Genomic DNA, 5,217 nt, shown 5'->3' with positions numbered 1-5,217 from the left:
AAGGTCATGTAAAGCTACCGGATGATGCTAATCCAATGGTGGCAGCCATCATCTGCAGGGGTCTCGTAATGTGTACCTTTTACGTTTTTCGAAACTTCCACAACGTTCTTTTACCAATGAAAAGGATGTGACTTTCACACTGCCTGGGGGACTGGCGGCAACCTGAAACAAAAGCTACAATGTTACCATTGGATAAAGATCTTTACGAAGCTCGTCGTTTCTTCTCACTGCTTTGACGGTATGTTCGTCCAACTGGGGCTTCTCGTCAAGGGCGCACAGGCAACACATGTACTCTCCCACGGTTTGAATGAGCCTGACGGAACTGGGAGACCATTGCTCTGGGGGACACTACAAGAAGCTCACGCAGTGTGGTCATTGATTTCTCTGTCAGCGGGAGACCTGTAGCAACGAGGAGGTTGAAGGTCGCGTGCGCGGGCGGGATAGGGCGCGCAAGGCCACAGTCACGTGGACCCTGCTTCACAAGAAAAAATCGCTGCGCGTCTATCAGGTAAAAATAAAAGATTGTCTCTCTTTGGGTCTAAAGTAGAGACATGACGCCACCTTTTCAAAAATAATCAAGGAAATCGAAGATGGCATTTGAGAAAATTGAGATGCAACATTGCCAATTTTCGCCTACCATGTGCGATACTCAAGCTAATAACACAAACCTCTGGGGTGAAAAAAAATGAACTCTATACAGCACGGAAGTTTTTTCAACGTCCTATCGAATGGCACTAAGCTCGATGTCCTCAGACGTTCCGTCATGAAGCAAATTGGTAATAAAGTTTGGCCTCTTTGAACGTTTACGCCAAGTTTTTAACAGGAAATCTGTGGCCCTCAGAGTTCTGTGGGTGGCTGTCGACAGTGTCTATGGTGCAGCACATAATCAGAAAAAACCTCCAGTTCCTAGGCAAAAAATCAGCGGTGCTAGATCCCGTCAAAGTCGGTCCAGAAGAAAGCGCGCTCAAGCAGCCTCAGACTTTCCTCCTCTCCCACGCGGAAACTACTCCACGCACGAGCGTAGGTTTTCTGGGCGAATTAAAAAAATACAACTTTCACACGTTGTTCGATTTAAAATGAAACTACCCTGAATCACTGAACGGATATTTTTTGAACGAATCGCTAAGAGATTGAATCACATGAATCGATTCACCAAAAAGTCATTTTGCCCATCACTACTTTGATGTAGTAAACCTGAACCGCCTCCCTCACCCCTTTTCTACTTCAGACAAAATGCTCTTCCGAGGTGCAGACAGGTGAGGGGACAGTCGTTGGTCGCACAAATCTAGTGTGCTACTATGAGAATACATGTGAACACCGTCCGTTTTTTGAGTGCCCGTGAGAATTATGCCGACTGCCGATTGCCGACCGTGCTGTCCAGACTTGGCGCCCGGGCCTTGAACCTGGCCTCAAAATACGCCCCGTGCACAGCTTTAATTACTGAGTACATAGGAACTGCTTCTTTTCAGTTGAAATTCAATCACAGTGAATTCACTGAATTCAGTGAATTCAGTTCACTTGTGTGTCAGTAGTCGATGTACACTTCGTGAAATGTCATTTTTCTTTTCCATCTGCCACTAGAAATCTTTCTCGGGACTCCCCCCCTGTGCGCGTCTAGCTTTATAGTATGAAATTACAGCGAAACGTGGTTCTGCTGAAATTCGGGAGCATCACAACCGGGATGACTAACAGCGGGACGAACGAGGCTGTGCGCTCGTCGTGTACGAGCCGTTAAGGCACTGATATGCGCAACGTCTCTCCCACACTCCTTTTGGTGGCAGCACATCACAACAGGGCGATTCCATGCGAAATGATCCAGCGGACCTGCTCGACCCCCACGAAACGATCCCGAATTTTTACGAAATTTTTTTAGCAGTCTCTAATAGTGCAAAACGACACACCACGAAACATTTCTTCCCAAATCTCAATGTGGCGGGTGCTAGACACGAGCAAAGTTCGCAGCGCTGGCGAAAACCGTGCCTGGCGTGAACGGCAGGTGCGGCTCATTGAAAGCACCTAGAACTGTACGGTTTTCTTCTGCGTATAGAGGAAGCTATGCTCTACGCAGCGTCCACATCCCGGTTGTCGTGCTCGGTGCAGGTATACAAAGGCCGCAAGTTTCGCAATTTTCCTCCTACTTCGCGATTTTTTTGTGGAAAATCAAACCATTAAATTTTATGGAATATTTTTTCCTGCCAAGGCCCCATGGAATACTTTAACAGGAAAAATCGCCAGACACGTAACTTTCATAGTCGTTGCAGGAAGAAAAAAGAGGAAGTATGCGGTTTTTCCAAAATTCGCTACAATCGAGCGTAAAACACGCAATGAAGAGGTCGGAAGAGACGCCTGAAACCAACGCAGTTTTATAGAACGAGCCTTCCTCTACAACATATTAAAAAATCTCGAGGGTGTTTTTTCGTATATAGGAGAAATAATTTTAGTAGAGGGTATTACGTTGCATGTATCAAGTGGGGTGCTATATTTGTTTCTTGGGCTCCTGTTTTAATTATCTGTATTTTAAATTTTTCTCTGGTCTGGTTGGGTCTTAATGAGCAAGCAATATGCTGTGGCACAGACTTCTGCAAGGTTTCTTTCCTTCTGTAGCATAACACGCGTATTGCAATCCTGAGGGCTTAATCGCTTCATCGTCGTTACGGTCGTTACAAGCTAACGAGTGGCGGTAAATTTAAAAAGGTGTGCACGTGGTAAAACACGTTCACGGCGCTCTTCGCGCGATACGTGAAGGCCGTGGTGTCACGCGCAATGTGTCACGTGCCCACCTTTTTGAATTTCCCGCCGCTCGTTATCTTGTAACGACCGTAACGACGATGAAGCGATTAAGCCCCCTGGGTGGTTAAGTTTATGGCATCGTTTCCGGTGCGCACGGTGCCGGCAACGGAGATTGGGAATTAGCGGTGATGGGCAGGTCTAAGTAATACTTTTTGTCGTGTGAGCTAAAGCCCTGCGCGGACGAGCTTTTCGACATCCGCATCCTATCCGAAAAATCCCACGGCACGCAGCAGTAGTTTAGTACCTATGCTCGATATATCAGGCCAATTTTCCAGGAAATAAACGTTATTTCCCGTCAGCACAAAACAGCAATTCTCTTCCGTTTTTTTTTCTTTTCTATAATCAAACTCAAACTCAAACAAAACAGAAAAAAAGGCCAACAACAAACGCTGTCACCAAACTTCATCCACACGGGCGACTTCCTCTCTTTCGTTCTGACAGTGAAAACCCCGGAGCGGCATAACTTTTGTAGCGAGGACAGGTCCTGAGCGTCCATGATGCTAACAAAGAATACACGACAGCAAGTACAAAATTAGCTTCCACGAAAGATTATACGGCACCAAGCACAGCAACACATTTTGCACCAAACAGTGTGGTGCATCTTACCATGCCATGTGGTGCATGACCAAACGGGATAAGTAGAGTTTATTGCAAGTGAAACGCAAGATCGGCGCCGAACGCGCACCTCGACTCGAGACGCCAGAGATCTCTCTCAGATGCGCGAGCCTGAAGCGCACTGATGGCGCAGTCTCGCGGTTTATCCGAGTCTGACCCGCTCCTGAGCCGGCGCCATCCGCGTCCGATCCGCAGATCACAACAAGCGTCCATATTTCATCCGAACCCAGAAGTTTCTTGCGGATATCCGCGGGTATACGCTTCCATACGCGAATGGTGCAAGGCTTTATATAGCTGTCAGCCTCACTGGAACCTAGGACAGCATGGACGACGAAAACCATCACCACGAGATTCCGTCGTTTCCAGTACTGCATTCTAAATGACTTTCTTGCACGTTCGTCTTTTCCTCTAGTGTTATAATTTGTTAGACTTTTCGTGGTTAATATTTTTGCTGAATTGTTCAGCATTTAAATATGACAGTTAAAGGAAACTTTCATCAAGAGAACATGCATCTACGGAAAAGGGTTACACCTGGCCGCTCCACCAGAGCTGGCTCGCGCGCATCCGGTAATGCGTCTGGACCAGACCCATGCAAGCAGCCCGCCAGGACAGAGAGCGACTTCCCGCCCCTACCGCCACCGGGTCACGGTCGCCAGGATGAAGCCCCCAACCCGCCCCCCTCCGCCCCCAAGCAGCCCCATACCCCCAGTGTCCGCACTTACCCACGGCCCTCCTACCGCGCATCTTGGGAACGCTCACACGACGCGCACGTGCCAATCATCATCCTTCGGGTCCTCTTCGCGGCGCTCAAGGCCACTGTCACCGCCCTCCCTCAATGTACCGCTCTCTCGGAAGTCCAGTCGATCCTGAACCTCGAAAGCGAAATCGACTCACTCCTCCAAGTCGGTCTAGGCCGACACTAGGCCCCCACCACTCACCACCACCACTCATCGACCACCACTCATCCAGTCATGCCGTACCAAGAGACGACAATCTTCCAATGGAACGCGAGGAGCCTCCAGCCCAAAGTGTCTGACCTTCGCCAGTTTGTTTCGCGCCACAAGTTCCCGCTTTTGTGCATCTCCGAATGTGGAATCACCGAGGCTTTCCGCCTAGCGAACTACCTCACTTTTACCTCCAGCTCCCATGGACAGAGATGCCGTGCCGCGCTGTTCGTCCGCTCCGACATCCCTGCCATTAAGCGGCCGGTCCCCACCGTGGGTACTGGGGAGTATGTCTGCTGTTCCGTACATACATATTAAACATATCCCCCCCCCCGTACATATGGGTGACCTCGTGCTCACGGTGATATCTCTGTACCTGCCTCCTGCTACAACCTATGACGTCAACGACCTGGCTGCTCTACTCGACAGCGTGCCGTCTCCGTGTCTCCTCTGTGGCGACTTTAATGCCCATAACACCATCTGGGACAGCACACGTACGGACGCTCGGGGCGCGCGCCTTGCGGTTCTATTCGAGGAACGGGACCTCCTTGTTCTGAACGATGGCTCCCCTACGTTGCTTATGTCCACGTACCTTTCTTCGTGCCTGGACCTCACCGTCGTCTCCTCCCCCATTGCGCGGCTCTTCAGGTGGGGCGTCGACGCCGACTCGCTCGGAAGCGACCACCTGCCCGTCCTGGTTAGCGTGCTGGGACCCCGGCGGGCCTGCCCCTCTCGCCGTGTGACGAGGACAGACTGGCAGTGCTACAGGTGTACACTCAGGTCCCACGTGGCTGATCATGCTCCGGACAATATGGAGGACTTCTCCCGAGAAGTCGTGTCTGCCGTGGACGCAGCAACAGCAGTCCTC

Source organism: Ornithodoros turicata, chromosome 3, assembly GCF_037126465.1.
Source record: "Ornithodoros turicata isolate Travis chromosome 3, ASM3712646v1, whole genome shotgun sequence".
Taxonomy (NCBI): domain Eukaryota; kingdom Metazoa; phylum Arthropoda; class Arachnida; order Ixodida; family Argasidae; genus Ornithodoros; species Ornithodoros turicata.
Note: the sequence above shows the minus strand (reverse complement) of the source record.